At 43.9% G+C, this 26,649-nt stretch overlaps 1 protein-coding gene across 1 annotated transcript in view; it reads left to right on the forward strand.

Annotated features, from left to right (window-relative positions):
• SSB (small RNA binding exonuclease protection factor La) overlaps nucleotides 1-26,649 on the forward strand; it is a 742,287-nt gene that overhangs the window by 22,257 nt on the left and 693,381 nt on the right. The gene's annotated exons all lie outside the window — the stretch shown is intronic.

Here is a 26,649-nt window from a genome sequence, read left to right on the forward strand (position 1 = left end):
ACAATGTAATGAATTAATTTATTGAGAGGAAGTTATTGCGATGGAGGGTAGAAAAATGTTCAAAAGCGTTAAACAGCATTACGTAAGGACTTTGACCCAAGTGAAGTCTGCAGTTATGACCTCAGGCTGTTTTTAGAGGTGTTGAGTTGTTCTGGAAAGAATATAGGTGATAAAGTAGATGCAGGTTATATGTCAACTTGAGGCTTTTGACTCTTAATACGTTTTACAAGAGTTTGTAGTTTCAAACTCTAAATTTCTTCCAACAACTTAGCATTGCAGCAGTTTTAAAGTGGCAGATATTACAAGGTTTATTATATTTGATTCAGGAAGTGTAAAATATTAGGATGGGGGGGTGGAAAGTTGGTTTGACAGTACAGGTTTAGCTGTTCAGGGGACTTCATAGGTAGGTATTAGGCTATTGCCCTAGGGCCTATATATGCCTAGCCAAAAAGGTACCCTGACTTTCGCCACCCAAGAAAATTATATACCTGTACCCCTGCCGAGCAGAGCCACAGAAGTGATCCCTGGGGTGAATTTCCCATCCAGTCATCAAGATTTTTCTCGAGTGCTAATGAGCTTTGTTTGGTATAGATAGGTAGGTTGTTCCAGAATATGGGAAGTCTCTGGGACAGGAATCTATCCCTCCAGCATGTTCTGTTTATTGTGGTGACAAGGTTTAGGTCCCTAGAGCGTGTAGCTTGGAGGGATTGGGATTTCTTTAAGTGGAGCATGTCCAACAGCTCTGGGTTTGACATAGCTTTGTCTGTTAGGCAGAGATTGCCTCTGAGTAGGCTATATGGGACGGAGTAGGCGATATGGGACAGAGTAAAGCTGGAGTTTTTTGAGACTGTGTAGGGCATCTGTTTGAGGTCAGTAATCCTCTTTGTGAGGTATTTCTGCAGCCTTTCCAGTTGTTGTAGATGTCTTGTGAGGTACATACCAAAAGAGGCGTTGTACTCTATGTAATGGGTCTAATGAGTGATGAGTAGAGGGGAACAATGACCATTTTTTTTTTTTTTTTTTTTCCTCTCTCCCTGGATGAGAAACCTTTTGCGATGAGGTGTGCCATGTAGGATTTCCTGACTACTGTGGTGATGTGATTATCAAAGGAGAGACCACTGTCCACCTGTGTCACAAGGTCTCTTGTCACACTTTCGGTGTTAAGTAGACTGCCACCTATGTGGTAACTCATGGGTACAGAGTTTTTAACCAAAGGGGATGACTGTGCACTTTTTGGCACTGATCTTGAGGCCATGGCTTTGACACCAGGCATCTGTCTCAGTGAGGTCCTTTTGTAGATGTCCATATTGTTAGGAGTTTCGATTATAGCTCCTAGTTTGCAGTTATCTGCAAACTTAGTTAGCCAAGACCTTCTCTGTTAGCCTGTACTTCAGAGAAGTAAATACCAAACAGGAGAGGACCCAGGACTCTGAACCCTGTGGTACTCCACTTGTCACTGGTCTGAAGTCTGATTTGGAGTCTGCTACTTTCACAGTGTGTGTTTTGTCAGTGAGCCAGTTGGCAACCCATCTTGTGACATAGGGATTTATACCTAGTTTAGTGAGTTTATCTATAATTCCAAAGTGGGGGATGGTGTTGAAAGCCTTGAGATCTAGATAGGCTGTGTGAACCACCTTACCCTCCTGTACGGCTTTGGTGACTGCTTCAAAGAAGTCTAGAAGGTTTAGGAGACATGATCTGCCTTTTACAAACCCGAACTGGGTGGGGTCCAGAGTTTGGAGATTACCGATGTCTTTGTTTATAAGTTCCATGATGATGTGTTCTATGGCCTTGCAGACCAGGCTCGTCAGGTTAATGGGGAGGTAGTTCCCGGGGTCCATGGTGGATCCCCCTTTGTGGAGTGGAATAATCGTCGAGGTGTGCTATTCAGTGAGCACAAAGCTTGAGGTGAGGCTATGATTAAACATGGTACTTAGGTGGGGTGCCAGTTTGTTCTGTAGTTCGTGTAGATCGCAGCCTGGGATGTTTTCAGGTCCCATGGATGCTATGTTTTTGGCTTTGGAGAGTGTTTTTTACCTGTGCAGCCGTGATTACAGGAATTTTGCATTCTTCCGATATAGAGATGTGCCCTTTGGGGGGGGGGGGGGGGTAAAGTTAGCACTGAACGTATCTGCCAGAATGTTGGCAATATCAGTTGGTTCTGTATATTTAGTGCCATTGTGCTGTAACTCGGAGCAGATCTGAGTGTTGCCATTGAGATTCTTGACATGGCTATAGAATGCTTTGTGGTTGTCTTTAGAAATGGTGGCAATTTTGTTTTTGTAACTAGCTTTGGAGGATTTTATGAGGGATCTCTGCTTTTTACTCAGGCTGACCAGGGAATTTCTCCAATCATGGGATTTTATCCTTTTTTTTTTTTTTTTTTTTTTAAGGTTCATACTAGGCTATCTGCCCTGGGGCAATTATAAGCCTAGCCCGATTCTGTATGGCTTACGCCACCCCTTGATTTGAGTATACTGTGCCCTTTTTAAGGTTTAGTTTACTGTGCCTCTGTCTAATAGTGACACGGGAGTAATCCCTGGGACAAACCTACGATTCCCCCATCCACTTATCGAGATTCTTCTTGAAGAAATTCAGTGAGGTGCTCTGCCTCACATGAACTGGAATTCTATTCCAGAGCGAAGGGAGCCCCTCTGGGTTATGAACCTGTCCCTCCAGCAAGTTCTATTTATTTCTGTGCTGAGGTTCAAGTCCCTCGAGCGTGTGGCTCTAAGGGATTTAGATTTACTGAGGTGGAGCATGTCCATTAATTCTGGATTTGACATAGCTTTGTATGTCAGGCATAGATCGCCTCGAAGTAGGCGGTATGCAACTGAGTAGAGCTGGAGTTTTTTTTAACCGAGCAGCATATGGCATCTGTGTGAGACCCTTGATCCTCTTGGTGAGATACTTTTGGGGTCTTTCTAATTGCTGCAGGTGTCTAGTTAAGGTACAACCCAAAAGGGGCATTGTATTCTATGATGGGCCTGATGAGGGATGAATAAAGGGGCACGATTACCTCTCTTGATCTAGATGTGAAACCCTTTGTGATGAGGTGGGCTATGTAGAAGGTCTTTCTAACCACTTTGGCAATGTGGTTTTCAAAGGAGAGATTGCTATCAACTTGGGTCCCCAGGTCCCTAATAACTTTCTCTGTACTTAATGGGTTTCCGCCTATGTGGTAATTTATGGGCACATTGTTTTTGCCAAAGGGTATGACTATACATTTTTTGGCATTTAGCTTTAAACCATGGCGCTGGCACCAGTTATCTGTCTCTGTGAGACCTTTTTGAAGGATGTTTGTGTCAGCTGGAGAGTTGATTATGGTGCCCAGTTTGCAGTCTGCGAACTTGGTGAGCCATAGTCCTCCCACGTTTGCCTGTACCTCAAAAAAGTATATACCGAACAAGAGTGGTCCCAGGACAGAACCCTGTGGGACGCCACTTGTGACCGGTTTCGAGTCTGACATGGCTCCAGCAACTCTCACTCTGTGGGTTCTGTCTTTGAGCCAGTTTGCGACCCATCTTGTGACATAGGGGTTTATATTTAAGCTGGATAGCTTATCTATGATGCCCGAGTGGGGTATTGTGTCAAATGCCTTTGCAAGGTCCAGATAGGCTGTGTGGACTACCTTCCCTTCATCTATGTCTTTGGTGACTGTTTCGAAGAAGTCAACCAGGTTCAAAAGGCAGGATCTGCCCTTGACAAAGCCGAACTGGGTAGGATCTAGTGTCTGTAGGTCCCCAATGTCTTTGTTTATGAGCTCCATGATGATTCTCTCCATAGCCTTGCAGACTAAGCTAGTCAGGCTTATGGGGCGATAGTTTCCAGGGTCCGTAGAGGCTCCACCTTTGTGGAGTGGGACCACTGTTGCTGTACGCCATCGTGTGGGCACATATCCTGTAGTGAGGCTGAGATTGTATAGCTGTTTTATTTGAGGGATTAGTTCCTCTTGTAGTTCATGTAGGACGCAACCTGGGACGCCATCTGGTCCCATGGAAGCAGTGTTTTTTGCTTTGGAGAGGGCAGCCTTCACCTGAGCATCCGAGATGTTTGGGAGGCAGCCCTCTGCCGGGATAGATACTTGCTCTTTTGGGGAGTTTGCACTGAACCTGTCTGCCAGGATATTGGCGATGTCTGTGGGTTCAGTGTATTTTTTGTCATTTAGAATCGACTCAGAACAAGTCTGGGAGTTGCATCCCAGGTTTCTAACATAACTGAAAAAAGCCTTATGATTGTCTTTGGTGTCCTGTGCAATTTTTCTCTTGAAGCTGGCCTTGGAGGATTTTATGAGGGATCGTAATTTTTTGCTAGTACTGATCAGAGATGCCTTCCCTATTAGGGATTTTGCTCTGTCATGTAGTAGCTTCCTCCTTCTGTTGTACAGTTTATTTATGGCAGGGGTCCACCAGACTAGACGCCTGCCTTTGGATGATTGGGTCTTGGTTTTTTTTGGGATAGCATGATCCATGCATTCCTGGAGATGTCCGTAGAATGCATTTATATAGGATTCTGCAGTTTGGGCTGTAGTTTCCACTGGCCCTGGGGCCTTGAAGGATTCCACTTCGGTTTTGAGAAGTGAGAAGTTTGCTTTTGAGAAGTTTTTCACTGTGGTTTTCTGGGCTGGGGTCGGGATGTGGACATCCAGTGAAATTAATTTATGGTCTGATCTTACCAATGAGGGATATACTTCTGGTGTGGAGCATAGAGTCCCCATGTTGGTAATGATCAGGTCTAGTATGTTGTCCCCTCTTGTGGGAGTGGTGACTAGTTGTTCCATAGCATTTGAGTTTAGAATTTCCAGGAATCTTTGGGCTAAGGTGCTGGGGCTTGAGTAGTGCTTCCAGTCAATGTTTGGGTAGTTGAAGTCGCCCAATATAATGGTGTTCGGAGAGATCTTCATGTTCTCCAATGTTTTCAGGAAAGCCGAATGGGATTCCTGACTTTGAGAGGGTGGTCTGTAGGATGCTATAAACTGAAAAGCAGTCTTGCCCACTGTTAATTGCACATGGATGGTCTCCGATACTTCGTGCAATGCCACTAACCCTAGAGGTGTGGATATCCTTGATAAATATGGAAACTCCCCCTCCTTTTGTGGTTCGGTCCGGGTTTTGGGGCCGAAAAGCATGATATGAGGTATAGCCTGGTAGTGCTGGGGTGCTCTCTGGAGCCTTGAACCAGGTTTCTGTCACTGCACAGATATCTATGTTCTCCATACTGAGGAGAGCTTCGAGTGCGTGCATCTTGAGGTTAAGACTTCTGGCGTTTAGCAGCATTACCCCTAGTTTCTTGTTCCTTGTGCTGTCTATGGGGGTTGGTTTGACTTTTGAGCCTTGCCTAAAAAAGGCACTATGGAGGGGTGGCAAGAGCCTTTGCCAATATCCGAAAGCCCAGTGGTGACAGGTGCAAGCCGTCCCAAGCGAAACAACGTGGCTTGTTGAGCATGTCATCCCAGGCTGACAGACTGGATCCCCTTTGAATGACACCAAAATTTTAGCCAGTTGTTAAAATCGATCATTTTGTCTTTGTACTGTGGCATCATTCTAGGTGAGGGTAAGATGCTGCTCAAGGTCAGGGTCATACCAGCCTGGGCTACATGATCAGAGAGCTCCTCTGTCTCTTTTCATGTAGTCCAGGGAGGTATGTCTCAGGTCATTCACACCAGCATGTACAATGACTGAGTCATATTTGTATTTGCTTTGGAGTGACCTGAGTGCTTACGTTGTGTCTGATCCTAGCACCTGACAGGCAGCTCGCTGTGACCTTCTCTTTATTCAGCCTGGTGAGCGGGACGTCAGTGTCTCTGACAATAGAGTCACCTATAACAAGAGTATCAGGTGTGTTATTCAGCCTTAAGGGCTGTGGCTGCTTGGCACACTGACTTTGTGGGTTATGTGTTGTGTGTGTTTTGTTTTGAGGTAGCGTTTGCTTGGATGTCTGCTTTGGAGGTCTCTGTTGCTTAGGTAGATTTTTATTTAGAGCCTCCGAGTATGTTTTTGTGTATTTATGTGTTTGGTTCGCTGATGTGGTGGGACTATGTGATACTGGAATTGTGTTGTGTGAGGTTGCCTTCTCCTCCTGACTGGTTTCACCAGTTTTGAGATGAAAGAGCTCAGCCTCCAGTTTGGCTAAATAGTTGCATCTCTCACATATATTTGAACCTGTTTGGAGGAGGAGAGAGTTGTCCGTGTACATGAGACAGTTGTAACATTGCCTCAAAATTCCCAGATTCACCAGCTGGACTGGAGAGGAAACCATTGACTGACCTTTGGACATGCTAGAGTAATAGGGAAACTGGATTTAAGACGGACCAATAGAGGACAGGGTAATCGTAGAGAATATAAGAGTAAGTAGTGCTTATGGTTTAATAGTGCTAACTTGTAGGATTACTTAATTGGACCAGTGAAGGGCCTTAGAATGAGAATATGGTGTTTAAATTGAGAGAGCGAGCAGTTCTAAGGGCAAAAGTGAAGAGCAGACTTTGTGGAGCCAGGAATACTTTAAACCCAATTAGGCGGCGCTGCCCGCTGTTGCGCTATGCTCAAAACCGCGCAAAAGAAGGTTTTAAGAGAGGAAGATGGAGGAGTTTTGGAATTGACCCAAAATGGCCAATAAAACTACAGTTTCAAGTCAGTAACCACTCCCACAGGGGCAGGCAGGCTGCTCAATGTTTTTCACTGCCACTGATCAACAGAGAAACTTTCCTTTAGCCCAAGCAAAAAATGGCCTCACAGAAACTTACAAACAGTTCAAGAACAGCAAGCCTGTAACTGAACTTTTTTAAATCTCAGAAAAGTGGGGAAAAAAGCAAGATTTTTTTTGTTTTTTCAGAGATAGCAGAGGTTAACAAGTATCAACAAGTTATAACAGTGCAGTAAATGACCCCACACAAGAGTGCTAGGCCAAAGACATAAAATGCAAGTTTTGAGAAAAAAACATTTTAAAAATAAGTGCAAACAGGAAATTCAGTAAACCGCTCTAGGTTGTGCTCTAAATACAGTTACTAATGCAGAAATCAAATTTAACAAGCCAGAAAATGCTCAAAATAGGCGGCTATGCAGAATTTTTTGCAGCAGTTTCTTTTGTTGTAAAGTTTGACAGGGGACCACCAGATTGGCTTCCTTTTTTGGAGGATAGCATCTTGGTTCAGTTAGGTATAGCACTATCCATGCACTCGTGTAAGTGCCTGTAAAGTGCATTTTTGTAGTATTCAGCAGTCGTACCTCTATTCTCCGTCGCCATGGTGTCATGACAGTTACACCCCCCTTTTCATTTTATCCCATGGATTCAGCTGTAGTGCCACTTTTGTCTTAAGAAGCTTGAAGTTGGCTTTGGAGAATTTTTTATGGTGGTTTCTCTAATGGGGGGTGGGGGTGGGATGTGGATGTCTAGGGTGATTAGCTTGTGGTCGATCTGACCGAGAAATTGACCTCTGGTGTGGAACATCAGTCGCCCATGTTGTTAGTGATCAGGTCTGGGATATTGCTGCCCCTTGTGGGGGTGTGGATAAGTTGATCCAAGATGTTGGAATTTATGAATTCCAGAAAATGTTGAGCAAGAGAAGTTGGTACATGAGTAGTTTTCCCAGTTAATGGTGGGGTAGTTGAAATTGCCCATTATTAGGGTGTTAGGTTGTATCCTAATATTTTCCAGTGTATCAAGAAATTAGGAGTGGAAATCCTGGGGCATGGTGGGGGATCTGTAGCAAGCTACAGTTTGGATTGTGGTCTTGCCCAGAGTTAGTTGCACTTGGATAATCTCGGATGCATTATGCTGAGCAACTAGCCTGGAGGTGTGGATAACATTAATGAGTATGGACATACCTCTGCCTTTAGTGTTTCGGTCCAAATTAGGTGGCCGAAAGGTGGGGTATGAATTACAGCTTGGTAATGCAGGGGTGCTCTCTGAAGACTTGAACCAGGTCTCTGTCACTGCACAGATGTTGATGTTCTCCAATTTAAGGAGTGCTTAGAGGTGAGTACATTTTGAGGTTTAGACTTCTAGCATTAAGTAGCATTACCCTCAGATTTTGCTTGCCTGTACCTGTTACGGTGGAGAATTTGTCATTTGAGCCTTGCCTAAAAAAGGCACTATAGGGGTGGCAAGAACCGTAGCCAGTTTCCAGAATCCCAAGCATGACAGATGCATGCCATCTCTGGCAAAGCCTTGTGGTCTGTCGATCATGTCATCCCAGGCAGACAGATACTGGATCCCTTTAGAATGACACCAGAAGCTTAGCCAATTGTTGAAGTCAGTCATTTTTGTCCTTGTACTGTGGTATTCTGGGTGATGGCAGGATGCTACTCAGGGCTACGGTCATACCTGCCTGGGCTAAAAGATCGGAGAGCTCCTCCAGGTCTCTCTTCATGTCCAGGGAGATGCATCTCATGTCATTCACACCAACATGGACAATGACAGAGTCATATTTGTACTTGTTGTGGAGTGACCTGAGTGTGTGTGTATTATGTGGTGGATCCTGGCACCCGACAGGTAGCTGACAGTAATTTTCTCCTTGTTTAGGCTGGTGAGTGGAACATCAGCGTGCCTGACTAGAGTCACCTATGACTAGAGTGTTTGGTACATTGTTATGCCTTATGAGATGTGGTTACTTCAGATTACCCAAAGCCAAACACATTGTTATGCCTTATGAGATGTGGTTACTTCAGATTACCCAAAGCCAAACACTAAATCTCGTTTGGTTAATCTGCTCTGTTGTGTCATAATATAGGGTATGTGTTGAATAGAAAACGTGTTAATCGGGGTTGTCTGTTGAACCCATATTTACTTGTTTTAGCTAGTGGGATAGTTATGAAGCTAAGCAAGTCCACTTCTGGAGTGGGTTTTGAAAGGCTGACAGTTACACCCCCCTTTTCATTTTATCCCATGGATTCAGCTGTAGTGCTATGATATGAAAGACGGTCTTTCTGGATGGATAGAGATGGTAGTATACATTGTGTAGAGTAGGTCTAGACATTAGTGGTTTCTTAGACTTCTCCGCGGTGATGTCCATATCTGAAAAAATGATTTCCCAAATATGTAGTTAAGGAGCAAAGTTGTCATCAATAGATAGTCATGTTAGCATGAGGGATTAATATTCTAATGTATCCATCACCTCTGGAACAAATTTCTGCTTCATGTTTTGCTAAATAGTAACCAGCCTTAAGGAGACTTGTTCAAGATCGGGAGAGAGAATTAAAGCTGACCAATTATCTAGATACATCTTGAAGGTGGTAAGACTGCCTCTTGGCTCTACATGCAGTAGAAGTTTTTTCCAGAGGTAGGAGATACATGGGGATGTAAATCTGTCATACCACCGCAGCAGGGGTTATCCACCTGGCAGCGTAAACCTTGGCTCGAGATGATTGTCACTATTGGTGACACCCTGACCCCCATGTGCAAAATGGGGGGGGGGGTGGATGAATCTGTCATACCAATGAATATTATCTGTTGATTTAGCTCTTTAAACCTTCTATTTGAGGAAATATTTGCTGATGATCATACTGATCACAGCTGCAAGTAGCCTTGGTTATATCCTGCTAAGGAATTAACAGCCGGCCTGCTTCTAAAGTTTCAGGGCAGCTTCCACGTGCTCAGTTAGCTCATCTCGAGGTGCCTAAAAAGATGGATTTGAGCACCAAGCCTTTCATAGCTTTCCTGCCACCAAAGTTTGTGCTATTCCATTATTGGGAAGATGATATGTAAATGTCTTGTTTAGTTGTACTTTTCCTGGTTAGGAAAGTTTCCTCTATTAGGAGTTTGTGTTTTAATGGACTGTTTGGAGATTTAACTCTAATTTTAAATGTGAGCTCGTTTTTTTCCTGTCTGTCTAAAAGTTGTTAAAAGCAGTTGAAAACAGTTTTCCGTGGAAAATATTTTGTTTGGGGGGGGGGGCTTTTTACTGTATTTTTGTGTGTGTGTGGGGGGGTAAACTTTTACTGGCTTGTGCTGCTTGTTTTCCCGGGAAAGAGGCAGCATTTTTGGCCTGACATGGAACAAGCCTCTTTTCCCACAGCCTGTCCTCCTTCCAGGCACAAAAATAAAGTTAAGCAAATGGCCGTTGCTACCTCAACGGGCTATTTGCATCAGCTGCAGGTGGGTGAGACTGCTGTGAGCAAAGCTGGTTCCACAGACCACTCATCTTTCACCTCTGATCCCTGTGGTATAACAGTTACAACCACCATGGTCTGGGGTTAGCTGCATCACCTGCAGCTGTTGTCTCCTCAGCGGGCAAGGGCGAGCCACTTTTGTCGGCCCTGGGAGAGGGAGCAGGGAAGTCTTCCCTGTTTTAGTTAGTGTTGTGCTCATACCCGGTGAAGCTGCTGCCACCCTTAACACTAGTCTCCCCTTTTTACTGTCGAGAAGGAGCAAAGTTAAACATACCTGTTCAAGTTTCCCTGGACAGGAGTGGTTTACTAGATCGGGCTTAGGGTCTAATTCAGGCTATTGATCCTTCTTGTAAGGTGGTTGCTAGTGAAAGAAAAGGAATGCCAGTCTTCCTCCAAGATGCTGAATCTAAATATGAAGATGAAGGGACAGGTGCAGATTTCCCCCCTCAGATCTCTGATTCAGAGGAGTGTGAGATATCAGATTCCCCCTATGGGGGGTTTCTTTCTTTGAAACAATTTCTAGAATGTGTCAGTGTTTTCAGTGAAGAATACTGATGTTTCTCAGTCCTTCAGGAAATACTTTGAGGTGTTACAAATGGAATTTCGCAAATGTTCACCCATTCTCCCAAGTACTGTCATCAATGGAAAATCACTGCCTGCGATTTTCCTGATAGTCTGCTTACTGCCCCCCAAAAGGCCGCTAGATTATACAATTTTAAGACGAGGAACTTAATACATTCATCCCAAACCTGACCCAGCAGCTATAGCTGTAGTTAATCCTAATGCTGCTAAACATTTAGTTGATGCCGATCCTACACTTTCTGACAAGGATGGGAAAATTGATTACTGTTTGGAAAAAAGTGTATGCTTTTGCAGCTTTTATTTTCAGAATTTCAGGAGCATGTTGGTTTATTCTGACTAATTGTGAAAGTACGAGAAATGTTTTGTCTGCAGTTTCTTCTTGTGAGGAAATGTCTGCTTTAAATAGTTGAGTTTCAACTCGCAGGTCACAACTCCTTGAAGTGTGTCAGACTAGATACTACTCCCAGGGCTATGGCCACTGGTACTGTTTTTTCAGGAGGTTTGCCTGGCCGTATTCTCAGAACCTTCCAGAAGATGTGAAAATGAGGTTTTAAATTATTTTAATAGAAATTGTTTTTGGTCTCTCTGCTCCAGGACTTGTCAAAGTGTGATGAGGGGAATCTCTCGGATGTTTTATCCCTATTTTTTCAAATTGTCCAAGGGATTCTCTACCCCCTACCCCATTCAGTTTTTATAAGAAAATAAATGCTCTCAGCAAAGTGCTGGTAAGTGGACATTTAAGCAATGGCAAACAGGTTCTAAAAATAAGAGTGGAACCACCCAAAACCAAGGAAAATTTAACAAGTCAGAATGATTAAGGGACAGGAAAGAGCCACCATTTTCCATTCCATCATGGGACTGATAAATTGTTCTAAGGTCAGTCTTTCTACCAGCCACAAAAAGAAGTCAAGCAAACAGCCTTTGCCATCGTAGCAGGCTAGCAATTTCTCAACCACAGGTGGGTGAAGGCTGTAATGTTGGTTGAACCTGAGACCACTCAACTTTCCACCTGTATGCCATTGGTGTAGCACTTAACAGCAACTGTGGACTGGTGGTCAGCCATATCCTCCATGGTTGCCGGGATCCCCTCAGTGGGCGAGGGAGAGCCACAGTCCTCAGTTCTGGGAAAGCGAACAGGAAGGGCTTCCCTGATGTTCTTCATCTCACATTGCTGCAGTCCTTACTTATGGGGGTAGTCCGCTGTCCTCGGTCGGCCCGAATACCAAAGTATTAGGCTGACGTCGGTCATGGGCGCACAGCCCTGACATCAGAGCGTCAGGGTATAAAAGCGCATGACCGACGTCATATCCTCAGTCTTTTTTGCCGCATGGTCCGATGCAGAAGCAGCGTTGCAAGTGCCGTTCGGCTTTCTGAAATTTTTCGTTTTCGGAGTTTCAGACCGATACCAAGTTGGGCTAAGTACCCCGTTGGGGAACATTTTTTTTTCTTGCCTCAGTTATTTACCGGATGTCAGAAAAAGTGAATAATTGCATTTCTTGTGGGTAGCCGATACCGCATAGGGATTACCACTCGCTTTGTATTCCTTGCTTGGGACCGGAGCACGACGTAGTTGGGTGTCGGTTTTGTGCTAGGTTTAATAAGCGCACTATTAAGAGAAGGCTAGATTGCGCTAGGTTAGTCTTTGGCAAGCGGTGTAATTATAATATGCCGTTGGATCCTCTGACGCCCGCTTCCACGAAGAAGCGTAAAGACAAATCTGTAAAGCCTAGGCAGGATGATTCGTCCGTTTCGGACGCCGGTCCTTTAGAGACTACAGTGGAACAGGTGGATCCGGCTGAAGTTTCTGTTGAGTCTCGGGGTGGGGGGAAACCTTGATTTTACAGGATGTGGCCTCACAGGAGTCGGGTCAGGCTGAGTGGGCCTCTCAGGTTTCTATACTCCCTTCTATGCCTAAGGGGGTTAGGCCTTCTGCTACTGTTTCTAGGGCTCCTGCTAAGGGCAGGTCTGTTTTGCCTTCTTCTGGTGTTAGTTCTGGTTCTTCAGGGTCTGTGCCTAAGAAGCATATGCTTAAAATGGCAGAAGATTTGATTACTTTAATTAGAGGTTCCATGCCCCCTCCTGAGAAGAGGCCCAGGGTAGAGCCAGAGTTGGAAAGTTTGGAGCAGGCCTCAGATGATTCTGAGACTTCTACTGAAGACATTCAAGATTTTCCTCCTTATTCGGATTCTGATGCAGAGGATTCCACTCCTTCTGCTTCCCCTCCAGAGGATTTTTCATTTTCAGAAACCTTACACTCTATGAGGGAACATTTTAAGTGGGAAGGACAGGATTACTCAGATTCTAGAAAGAGGCTTAGGGAGTTCTTGTTTTTACCACAGCATAGACCCTTAGCTATACCTCCTGTTTTGGATGTGGTTCAGGATGTTTTTTCGGAGGCCTCATTTAATCCAGATTCTATGCCTCCTGCACCAGTTAAACCGGACAGGTATTATAGGGTACCTGAGGCTCATAAATATCTATATAAGAGTCCTAGGGGACCCAGAAACTATTAGTCAGGGGCCTAAGGGTGTTAGGGCTTCTGTTGTAAAGAATCCGGTTCCTCTAGATAAGGAAGCTAGAGCTTTGGACAGATGGGGGAAGAAGGTGTATACCTCTTCTACTTTAGCAATGAGGGCTTTAAATTGCCAGTTTCATATGTTGAAATATCAGAATTTCCTCCTTTCTCAGCTAAAATCTAAAGTGGATGCTTTGGCAGAGGGCATAGAGTGTAAAGAATTGCAAGATTTGGTGCATGTTTCTGAACAGGTGGGGAAACATTCTTTGCAGTGTGGCTTTGATGCTTTACAGGCTTCTTCTAGAGTGGCTGCCACTGGTTCAGTTCTTCGTAGGCACGCCTGGCTTAAGGATCAGAATTTATCTGAACATGTTAAATCTAGAATTCTGGATGCCCCCTTACAGTCTGAAGTTTTGTTTGGTCCTCCTGTGGAGTCTGTTTTGAAGAAAATGGAGGACAAGGCTAAGTCTATGCAGACTGTTAAAGATTTTTTGCAGGTGCAACCTCCTAAGTTTAGTAGAAATTGGCCTGCTAAGGGGTGGACATACCCTTCTTCTGATTCTCAGTCTAGGGGTAGATCTAGGCGTGGTAGGGGCAGAGCTCAGAGTACCTTCAGGCCAAGAACATGGAGTTCGCCTGCTCAATCTGCTGGTGAGGGTAGGGGCCAGTCCTTTCGTAAACAGGCCCAATGACCTGCATTTTCAGCTGCCAGATTCTTCTTGCCTGGCAGCTCCTTTGGGAGGAAAACTAGCTCTCTTCAAGCAAAACTGGCTTTTAGTCACCCAAGACAAATGGGTGTTGGACATTATAAACAAAGGTTACAAGTTTTATTTCCATACATTGCCTCCTTTCAAAGGTATGCCAGACATTCCTCCTCGGCAAAGGATAGAGGCTCACAAACAGATTTCATTACTTCTTCACATGGGAGCTATACAGCCAGTACCTCTTTCAGAAGTGGGTCTAGGATTTTATTCCCGCCTGTTTCTAGTACCAAAGAAAGGGAACACGTGGAGACCGATTTTGGATTGATCTCTCCTCAACACTTATTTGGACATTCCAAAGTTCAAAATGTTGACATTACAACAGCTTTTACCTCTGCTGGGAAAAGATCACTGGATGGTAACTCTGGATCTAAAAGAGGCTTATCTTCATATTCCTATCGGGCTCAGTTGCAGGAAGTACCTGCGTTTTCGAGCTGGAAATTTACATTATCAGTTCTCTGCATTGCCCTTTGGCTTATCTACTGCGCCCAGAGTGTTCACAAAGGTTCTGGCTCCAGTGATAGCCTTTTTCAGGATGGAAGGAATACAGATTTATCCTTATTTGGACGATTGCCTGATTATTGCACAAGACAAGGACAAGCTTCTTCAGCATCTACAGTATGTGATGGTAGTGTTAAGATGCCTAGGGTATTCTGTGAACGAAACAAAGTCCAGTCTAGTACCCTCTCAGGACATGTGCTTTCTGGGTGTGAGACTGAATACAGCTTCCCAGATGGCCTTTTTGACCCCGGACAAACAGAAAAGCCTTTCACTTTATTTCCATCAAATGTCTCTACAGTCCAGGCTGACTGCAAGGACAGTCCTTCAAGCCTTGGGGTTCATGGCATCTTGTATTCTGGTGCTTCCCAATGCCAAATTGCATATGAGGAAGCTTCAATGGTATCTCAAAAATGTATGGACACAACACTGCCAAGATCTAGACACTGTCATTCAGATAATACCTTGCATTCAGAAGGAATTTTTGTGGTGGGCTCAGGAATGTCACCTAAACAAGGGACTGTCTGTGACCCGACCAGAGGTGAGTCAGATTCTAACGACAGATGCCTCGGACAAGGCTTGGGGAGCACACCTCAATGGAAAATGGGTGCAAGACACGTGGCCTGCCAGACTTCAACATTTGCATATCAACTTGAAGGAGATGTTAGCAGTCCAATATGCATTGATGGCTTTCAAGGATTTACTTCACCCAGGGCAGGTGTTGATTCTAACAGACAACACAACTGTCATGTGGTACATCAACAAGCAAGGGGGAACTTATTCGTACCCTCTTTGCAGACAAGCAATGATTTTGTGGGAGACAGCTCTCAGTTATTCAGGCAAGGTTTCTACCAGGAGCACAGAACTCCTTAGCAGATGTATTGAGCAGACAACTAGTGGATCCTCACGAGTGGAAATTGGATCCTCATGTATTTCAAAAGTTGACAGTGTCATGGGGAACTCCAGACATAGATCTGTTCGCTTCTCCACTAAATTACCAGTTGCCAAAGTTTTGCACAAAAAGGTTTCATCCCACAGCTTGGAAGGTGGACGCTCTGTCATTCAGTTGGAACAATCTTCATGTATATGCCTTTCCACCTCTACCTCTTCTGCCCAAGGTTCTCTTGAAGGCCAGACAAGACAAGCCATCCATGATTCTGATAGCACGGATTGGCCTCGACAACACTGGTACCCACTACTGAGGAGTTTGTGCAGGGAGCCTCCATGGCCTCTGCCTTTGATTCCACACCTTTTGTCTCAGGAGGGCAATCACTTTCTCAATGTCAGAATTCAGTCTCTGCATCTAACAGCCTGGCATATTCTGTTTTAGACTCTGGAGGTTCTCAGCTTCCACAACAAGTTTTGAATGTTATTTTGGAGGCCAGGAGGCCTAGTACAAGGAAAGTTTATGCTGATAAATGGAGGAGATTTTTTATTTGGAGCAAAGGGAAGGACTTTGATGTTTCCAAGCCTAATTTGAGTGCTTCTTTACAATATCTTACTGAGTTATTGGACAAAGGTTTGTCCTTCTCCATAAAGGTTCATGCTGCAGCCATTTCGGCTAATTATGACTGTGACCCTCCTTTATTCTCTCATCCTTTGTTTAAGCAGTTTCTCAGAGGGGCAAAGAACATAAGACCCAACGTAGAGCTCCTACTCCTGCTTGGGATCTCAATTTTGTGTTGGAAAAGCTTACTCTACAACCTTTTGAGCCTGCAGCTACTGCCGAGTTAAAGTATTTGTCATGGAAGACTGCTTTTTTGTTGGCCATTACTTCTGAGAAGGGTTTCTGAATTACAGGCCCTTATGGCAGTGGAGCCTTTCTTGATTTTTCATAAGGATAGGGTATCTTTGCGTACTAATCCTTCCTTTATGCCTAAAGTGGTTTCTAGTGTGGCCTTAAACCAAACTATTCATTTGCCTACTTTTATGCAAATCCCCAAAATAAAGGGAGAAGATTTTGCATACTTTGGATATTCACAGGCAGTTGCGTTATTATTTGAGCAGAACCAGGAGTTCAGACAGTCTCAGCAGTTGTTTGTTTCTTTTGCTTTGGGTTCACAGGGTAAACCTGTTTCAAAACAAACTATTTCTAAATGGATTGGGTTTTGTATTTCTTTTTGTTATTCCCATCATGGTAAGGAGATTCCGTCTGGAATCAGACCTCATTCCACTAGAGCTACTGCAACTTCTACTGCCTTTCTAAGGGGGGTAGCTACAAAGGATATTTTGGAAGCAGCCACTTGGAGTTCAGTACATACTTTTCTAAACATTACCACCTTCCTCTTTATTCTAAGTCTAGGGCTGGATTTGCCACTGCAATATTACAGGGCATTTTAGCAGCCCCTAATGCTTTATGATTTTGCCAACCTCCCTTTCCTGTTGCTTTGGGATTCTACCCATAAGTAAGGACTGCAGCAATGTGAGATGAAGAACATAGTACAGTTTTGTACCTACCATAAATGTAGATGTTCGAAGATCCACATTGCTGCAGTCCAATCCCTCCCTCCTTCCCCTCTGTAGCTTAGCATGGTTATATGGTTTGGGTGATGGCTGTAGTTGGGCATATCTTTTGGGAAGGTACTCTGTTTTTTGGCAGTGGCCTTTCTTTTAGGGCCTTCTGACATCTGGGGCAAGAAAAGACTGAGGATATGACGTCGGTCATGCGCTTTTATACCCTGAAGCTCTGATGTCAGGGCTGTGCGCCCATGACCGACGTCAGCCTAATACTTTGGTATTCGGGCCGACCGAGGACAGCGGACTACCCCCATAAGTAAGGACTGCAGCAATGTGGATCTTCGAACATCTACGTTTATGGTAGGTACAAAACTGTACTTTTTGTCAGAATGTTTTCCCCATTCCTGGGGAAGCTTCTGCTGCTGCTGCCATTAATATCACTGTTGGTCCTATTTTTCCAGTCAAAAAGAAACTGAAAACTAAGCATTTATCTTCCTTAGACAAGTGTAGTTTACAGAGTCTGTCTGTGGTTCAATTCAGGCTGTTGTCTTTTTTTACAACTACTACTTTACAAGTACATTTCCTTTCCTGAAGAGATTCAAGATTCTGAATCTGGACAGGAGGATGAAAGGACAGATGCGGGGTTTTCTCCAAAAGTTCATATTCAAAGGAGGGTTAAGTTTCTGACTCCTTGTGGAAGCTTGTCTTTCCCTGATACTATTTCTAGAATGTGCCAGTATTTTCAGTGGGAGAAAACGGGCATTTCTCACTCCCTTAGAAAATACTATGTGGTGGTACAGAAGTAATTTCCTGAACTTTCACCCATTCCTCCAGTTCTTACAGCCATGAAGGATGTTATTGCATGCAATTTATCTGAAAGCCAGCTAGCCATAAAAAAGGCAGACAGGATGTATAAAGTTTGTCAGCCTTAAGGTTTTATACACGCTTCCCAAACCTGATCCAGGAGCTGTAGCTTTAGTTAATACTTCTGATGCTAAACCCTTAATTGCAGTCCTTTCTGTTAAGGATGGAACAATACTAATAAGTATAGGAAAAAGTGTGTGCTTCTGCAATTTTGATTTTTCAAACTTCTGATTTGTAGGCTCATGTATTGAGATTTGTTCTGATCAATAAGTAATGAGGAAAGCTTTGACTGCAGTCTCTTTTTTGTGAGGAAAAAGCTGCTTTAATTTATTCTGTTCAAATCCCTATTCCTTGTTCAGTGTATGACTGATACTAGAAAGGCTATGGCAACTGGTACTGTTCTGAGGAGGTTTGTCCGAGTTCTTAAAACCTCCCAGTTGATAAAAATCAGATTTTAAGCTGCTCTTTGGATAGAAGTTGATTTTGGACTCTCTGCTGTATAAGTGATCAAACAGTGTGATTTAAAGGTGTTCTCTGCTATAGGAACTAACAAGATTTTTCAGCAGTCATTTTCCAAATTTTCCAAGAGATTTTTTTTTTTTTTTTTAACTCCTTCAGTTTTGGCAAGAAGCAAAATAAAAAGTCTCAACGCAGTGTAGGTAAACAGATGTTTTAAGAAGTGGCAGGGAGGTTCCAAGAAGAATTTGGAAAGCTCCAAAGCAAAGGACATTCCAAGACTAATGGATTCTTAAGATCTGTCATCAAAGTTACAGATGGTAATGAAAGGAAATTCCTCCTTTCCAGGGGGTAATTCCTCGTTCTCCAGGCCGGACTGTTTCCACCTGTCCAGCACATGCTATCCTGTGGAATGATGGAACCATTACCCCTTCGCAGGTGAGAAAATAATTTTATTCAAAAATGTTTTAATGCCAAAGAAAGAATGCTTGCAGACCAGTTTGGATCTTTGTTTCTTCAAACATGTTTGTGACGGTGCCCAAATTCTTTCAGAATGATACTTTTATAACCTGTTCTCTTTTATTCCACATTCAAGTTTCCTTGTAACACTTGATTTAAAAAGATGCTTATCGTACTCCTATTCATCCAGACTTTTAAGGTTTTATGTGTCTGGATCACATCATTCGTTCTCTGCCATACCCTTTGGATTATCCATTGCACCAAGAGTGTTCATTGTCTAGCTCCAGTTATAGTTCATTGTACTACAGGAATCCATTTTTCTATCATTAGATTTGCTTATCTTTGCAGACTCATTTTTAAGTGTCGGGAATTTCTGTCATGGGTGAGAAATCTTACACAAGCTAGGATTCCAAGAGAACATTCAAAACTTTCTTGACTCCCCACAGGATTGTTTCAGTGGAGAGTACATCTGTATCTAGATATTTCTAGGGCTTTACACTCTTGACTTCAGTCACTGCAGGGGAATACCTCAGAATTTGGGTCTCATGGCTTCTGCATTTCTCATGATACACCTGACAAATTTCAACATGAAAAAGATGCAGTGGTATCTTAACTCCCTTTTCCTAGCAACAACACCCCTTGCCTTTTCAAATCCCAGTGTTGGGGTTAACTGTTGTCTCCACCAAGTGACTTCCCCTTCTGACAAACCCTAAGTTCAGGTCTCCCCTTCTCCTCTCCTTCCCTTTTCCAAAGCAGTCAAGTCACCACAGACTCCACAGACATTGCTTGGAGCAGTTTCTGGAGGGATAAAAGTGCAAGGTATGTGGGACACCAAGAACCTAACACAAGAATGTAAATATAAGAGATGCTTGCTCTAATCAAGGCAGTCAACTTTCTGAATCATCTTTGGTTCATGGGGCATCCCGTTGTTGCAAACAGTACCACAGCTGTTGTACATGTAGAAGCAAGGGGAATCCGATCATACCTTCTCTGCAGACTAGGTATGATGGTCTTCATGTTTCACTGTTGCAGTCATCACATTTGGGTTATCTGCTTGCAGTAGCCCTCAGTCGGCCTGATTAACAAAGTCTTGGGTCCTGCGTCGGTTGCTGTCTCATCTTCCATGATGTCAGGTAGTCAGGGGTAGAAAGCATGCAGCTAATGCCATTTTACCAGCCTTTCTTGGTGCGGTGCCCGAAACAGAAGCAGTTTGCAAGTGCGGGTCGGCCGACTCCTGAAATTTTTGTTTTTGAGTTTCAGAACCGAAGTCTTCAACTAAAGCCAAGTACCCCGTTGGGGAAACCTTTTTCTTGCTCTTAACCAATGTCAGTAAAAGTCAATAATTGTATTTCTTGTGGAAAGCAAATACCTCATAAGGATTTTCATTCGTACTGTATTCCTTACCTAGGCCCTAACCACAACGTACCTCACTGTCTGTTTTGTGCCTTATTTAAATCACAAACCATTCGTCGTCTACGCTTCTAAATATTTCGGTACTCTCCAATTATCCAGATATGGCTTCGGTAAGCCACCTGACTACTGACATTCCAAAAAAACGCAAAGATAAAGACAGAGACAGGCCGCCTAGGCCCAATGCTGCCGACGATGCTTCTCCTAAGCTAGTTGCCAGTTCAGCAGTACTCGGTGAGGCGCTTTGGCAGCCCCTGATACCTGCTACTTCAGATTTGCAGGACTCTATTGAGACCCATTCGCGAGATGCTTCAACTGTGGAACCTGCGGATGTCTACCTTGGATGGGTCCGGAGCCGCTGTGCAGGCACCAGCTTCTGATGGTGTATTCAGGCCTACTGACTTGCATATTAAACCGACGCCATCTTCTTCAAGGCCTAAAACTCTATCCATACCTAGAAAACTGACACCCAGACTGCATGGTCAGGCCTCTATGCCTAAAAAACAAATAAGAATGGCTGAAGACCTTATTCCTTTAACCAGGGGAAGTCAACCTTCCTCCTCTAAGAGACCTAGGACTGAATTTGGCTATGATTCTTCTGATCAGGATTCTGAAATTTCAGTTTTTTCTGATGACCAGGATTTACCCTTATCTGCCTATGAGGATTCTGATGCAGAAGACTCCATTCCCTCCGCTTCCCCTCCAGCGAATTTCTCTTTTGGTGAAATCTTGCATACTCTTAGGAAGCATTTTCGCTGGGAAAGCCAGGATTACTCTTTATTCTAAAAAGAGGCTTAGGGATTTCTTACTCCTCCAACACAGGCCTTTAGCTATTCCCTCCTGTACTGGACATTGTTGATGCTTTTACGGGGTCTAGCTTGGCATCTGACTCCTTACCACCTGCTCCCAAAAAAACAAATGGATATTACAGGGTTCCTGACTCTCTCAAGTTCCTTTTTAAAAATCCTACTGTGGATCCTGAGACCATTTCACAGGGACCCAAGGGCATAAAGGCTACAACTGCCAAAAATCCTCCCCCCCTCTGATAAGAGATTCCAGGGCGATGGATAGATGGGGTAAGAAGGTATTACACTTCTGCAACCTTTGCCATTAGGGCCTTAAATTGCCAGTTTCATATGTATCAGCAGCACTTTATTGGATTGCTTATACAGAAAATGATGATTCCTGACTGTGCTGAAAATAAGGATTTACAGGATTTAATGCATTCTGCTGAACAAGTTGGAAAAATACTGGGTCTGTACTTAGAAGGCATGCTTGTCTTAAGGAGCAATCTTTGCCAGATCATGTTAAAGCTAAATTGTTGGATGCTCCCTTAAACCAGGACTGCCTGTTTGGCAACAAAGCAGTAGTAGTACTTAAAAAGATGGAGGAAAAGGCTAAATCTATGCAAACTGTTAAAGATTTCCTGCAAGTGCAGCCTCCAAGATTTAGTAGGCATTGGCCCTCTAAGAATTGGTCCTTTCCTGCCTCTTCTAGGCCTTCTCAGTCCAAACCCAGACCCAGCAGAACACTCTGGCTTCAGTCCCAAGGTACGCACAGAACTAAGCAGTGGGGGGCTCCCACTTCCAAAGCAGGGAAGTAGTAAGACCCCCCCCCCCATGGTAAACTGTCTCAATGATTTAACTTTAAAACTTCCAAGCCCTTCTCAGCTGACTGCTCCTTTAGGGAGAAAGATTGCTCTGCAGGCCGAAAACTGGGAACTCATTACCCAGGACATTTGGGTTTTAAATATAGTTTCCCAGGGATATAGATTCCACTTCTACACTTTAACCCCAAACAGTTGTCCAGTTATACCCCTAAGTCAGTGGGCAGAGGCTGAAAAGCAATTTCTCTCTCTCTCTCAAGTATAAGGGCTATTCAGACTGTCCCAGAAGAGGAAAGGGGGCAAGGTTTTTACTCAAGACTTTTTCTGGTGACCAGAAAAGACAATTCCTGGCATCCTATCCTGGATCTCTCTATCCTATACACACTTTTGGTGATCCCAAAATTCAAGATATTAACTCTTCACCAGTTGCTTCTTGTGCTAGGTAAGGATGCCTGGTTGACAACACTGGATTTAAAGGAAGCCTACCTGCACATCCCAGTCATGGAATCTTGCAGAAGATACCTACGCTTCAAAGCAGGTTACGTGCACTATCAGTTCTCTGCACTGCCCTTTGGCTTATCTACTCCGCCCAGGGTATTCACAAAGTGCCTAGCTCCAGTCATTGCATTTTGCAGGCAAAGAAATATTCAAATATACCCATACCTGGACGGTTGTCTAATTCAGGCAGAAAGCCAGGGCATGCTATTGAATCATCTGGCATTTGTACAAAAAGTGCTAACTTCTCTGGGGTACACCATGAACAAAAATAAATCACATCTGGTACCCTGCCAACAAATTGTATTCCTGGGAGCAAGCTTGAGCACAACTCAGCTGGCTTCCCTCACCCCAGAGAAACAAGTTCATTTAACAGCTTACTTCAAACTTATGGCCACTATCTGCAAGACAAATACTGCAAGCCTTTGGGTTCATGGCCTCCTGCATTCTTCTAATTCCATGACTGCATATGTGGAAACTACAGTAGTATCTAAAAAGTGTATGGTGTCAACATTCTCAGGATCTAGAATCCATGATTCCTATCATATGTTGTCTACAGATAGAGTTCCTTTGGTGGGCAAAGGCCTGCCACCACAAGGGACTACCATTCACCCCCCCCCTGCCACCCAAACTCTAACAGACGCATCAGACTATGCATGGGGAGTCGGCTCACTTGGCAGGGCAGTGCATTCAGGGCAAATGGAATTGGTCAAATGCACCTGCATGTCAATCAAAAAGAAATGTTAGCTGTACAGTATGCTCTGACAGCCTTCAAGGACCACATTCTTCCAGGACAATTATTGGTAAAGATGGACACCACCACTGTTATGTGGTAAATAAGCAGGGGGAACCCACTCCTGCCCTCCCTGCAGGCTAGCTATGGCTCTGTGGAAGACAGCCTTGAGTTGCCAAGTGCACCTACAGGCTCAAGTCCTGCCAGGAAAAGCTAAATACACTGGCAGACCACCTAAGCAGAAATCTCATGGACTCACATGAGTGGAAACTAGAACCAAAGATATTCAACATGTTGAGAAACAAATGGGGAAGCCCAGAGATAGACCTGTTTGCCTCCCCCCAGAACTATCAATTGGACAAATTCTGCACAAGGACTCCCCACAAGCAAGCTTGGAAAGTGGATGCTCTGTCCTTCACCTGGAAAAACTATCAGTTTATGCCTTTCCCCCCTCTGCCTCTACTCTCCAAGGTACTACTAAAGATCAAACAGGACAAACAAAGGACAATACTTAATTGCACCAGACTGGCCACACCAACACCGATATCTCCTTTTGCGCAGTGTCACTGCTGGCACCTGCCTCAGACCCCTGCTCTGCTGTTTCGGCAGGAGGGCCAGATGCTGCACCCACAGCTTCAAATCCTGAACTTGGCAGCCTGGCTAATTACCTGATCTAACCATTCTCATCCCTCAGTAAGCAAGTGATGGATGTCATTCTGGAGGCAAGGAGGCCTATTACTAGAAAATCCTATGCTGAAAAATGGAAAATATTCTGTTCCTGGAGCCAAACACATGGGATGGGCACAGCAGCACCCAGTTTACCTCAGATTCTTCAATACTTAACTGAGATGCTTCAAAAGGGCCTTTCTTTTTTCTCCATCAAAATTCATGGCTCAGCCATTTCAGCCCATTTATAATACAGAACCACCCCTCTTCTCTCATCCGCTGCTGCAGAAGTTCCTCAGAGGGTCAAAAACTTAAGACCACCCAGGAGAGCCCCTACTCCAGCCTGGGACTTTAACTTTGTATTGGAAACTCACTCTACCTCCCTTCAACCCAGCTGCAAGTGCAGAGTTGAAATTCCTTTCTTGGAAAACTGCTTTCCTTCTAGCCATCACTTCAGCAAGAAGGGTGTCTGATTTACAGGCTCTCATGGCCGTGGAGTCTTTCATCTTTCTTGCGGACAGGATGTCCCTCAGGAACAATCCCTCCTTCATGCTCAAGGTGGTATCCAGTGTGGCCCTTAATCAGCCCATTCATTTGCCAACTTTCTTTTCTAATCCACAGAACAAAAGGGAACGAATACTGCACCACTTGGACATGCACAGACAATTTTAGATTTTCTTGGACAGGACTAAACCTCTCAGGAAATCTGAACAACTGCTGGTTGCACTTGCTGCAGGGGCAGAGGGGAAAGCTATTTGAAAGCAAACCATTTCTAAGTTGATTGGCCATTGCATTTATTTCTGCTGTAAGCACCATGGAAAACCTACCCCACAGGGGATAAGACCACATTCAGCCAGGGCTGCATCTACCTCTACAGCCTTTCTCAGAGGTGTCCTTACCAGAGACATCCTAGAAGCTACTACCTGGAGTTCTGTACATACCTTCACCAAGCATTAACACTTGCCAGTTTTTTCTAAATCCAGAGCTGGCTTTGCCACTGCAATCCTGCAGGGCCTTATAGCTGGTCCTAATGCTATCTAATTGCCTCTTCCCATTCTTAGCTTTGGGAATCTACCCAAATGTGATGACTGCAACAGTGAAACACGAAGAGCATAGTACAGTTGTGTGCACTTGCCATAAATGTAGATGTTAGAGTATATTCACTGTTGCAGTCCTGGTTACCCTCCCTCCAGCCCCCTGACTTCTATTGTCTATACCTCTGTTTTTGTTTACTATGCTTAAAGCTTTCTGGTGTGTTTGCTTTTTGTTGGAGGTGTAACCTTGTATATAATTGCTTCCTATTGTCGGGGCACCTGACATCTGGGGCAAGAAAAACTGATAAAATGGCATCTGCTGCATGCCGTACCCCCTGACTACCTGACGTCATGGAAGATGAGACGGCAACCGACGCAGGATGCAAGACTTTGTTAATCAGGCCGACTGAGGGCTACTGCAAGCAGATAACCCAAATGTGATGACTGCAACGGTGACTACACTCTAACATCTACATTTATGATGTGTACACCACTATATAGCGTGGGAGATAGCTTCACAGCGCAGTCTCCTCCTACAGGCAGCCTACATTTCATCAGAGCAAAATCATGTCCTAGACAAGGTGAGTTGGACGAGGGCAAACCTTCACGAATGGAAACTAGATCCAGGGGGTCTGCCATGACTTGATCCCTCTGTGAGGAGTTCAAATAGACTTCTTTGCCTTCTGTCAGAATCAGCTGCCAAGTTTCTGTTCCAAGTCTCCATGCAAGGACTGGAAGACAGATGCCTCATTTTTTTTTCATCCTCCTTGGACAGGAATGTTCCTGCATGCTTTCCCACCTTTTCACTAATGTCCAGGCACTTCTGAAGATCTTGAAGGAATCGCACTCCAAGATCATCGTGGTGGTGATTCCCTTCTGCTCAGACATCTGTGGTTCTCCCTTTTGGAAATGGCCATCGACAGTTACTAAGAGTCCTCTCATGCTGGATCTACTCCGACAAGAAGAGGGGCATTTGGCAAAACCCTGACACCAAGCAACTCCAGTTGACTACCTGGATAATAGAGTCTTTATTCTCTTTAGGCATCTGTTTACTAAGGACATTCAGCAGATACCAATGGAGAAGAGAGCCTGCTACTAGAAAATCATATGTTAGTAAATGGAAGAGTTGGTGCCAGTGATATAATCAGCACCCATTTGGAGGAGTTTTTTTTTTTTTTTTGGCTCTACAATATTTGAGAGTTACCATTCTATCATCTTGTGGTCTTTCTTCCTCGATCAAGGTTAATTTATCAGTCATTTTAGCATGTCTGCCCATGGATCCTCCTTTTTGATGCATTCTCATGCCAGAACATCTTTGGAAGTGGTTTTGTGTAAGATGCCTCTAGGGAAAATTGGTGACCTCTTCTTGGGATCTTAATTTTGAGTTGGAGAAGCTAACACTTGCTCCAATTGAACCATCTGACTTGGCTGACTTGATGTTCTTAACATGGAAAAAATGTTTTACAGATTGATTGCAAAAGAGTATCCGAGTTGCAAGCTCTTGTAGTCAACCCTATCTCACTTTCCACAGGGACAGGTTTTTTGAGACTTTTTAAGCTAAACTAGCCATTTCCCCGTTTTCTTTCCTGTACGCATAAGTCTGGACGAAAGACTACTCCATACTTTGGATTTCCACATACAGCTCTTGTACCATCTTTAATTTTAAACACCTTTTATTGAATTATCACTTGTGACATACGCAAACTTTATATAGGAAAACAAACCATATTAACTTGACCATTGCAAACAACATCACATGTATTCTTTTCTGCAATATAGTCTATCCAAAATGGCATAAGTTGGTCAATTCCCTGCCTTCTCTTAAACCTCATTCCTCTACCAAAACATTTTTTTTGCAAGTTTTGTACCCACAGTTTCCATATTTTCTATGTAATTTGCTCCTACCCTTTTCTAAAGATAATGTTTCCAGTTCTCTTATCTGTTACAATATTCACTAATTCAGATATGGATGGTTTGGACTTTTGATTTCCATTTTCTCGTAACTGC

Source organism: Protopterus annectens, chromosome 6.part1 (assembly GCF_019279795.1).
Source record: "Protopterus annectens isolate FY-2018-M chromosome 6.part1, PAN1.0, whole genome shotgun sequence".
In the NCBI taxonomy this organism is placed as follows: domain Eukaryota; kingdom Metazoa; phylum Chordata; order Ceratodontiformes; family Protopteridae; genus Protopterus; species Protopterus annectens.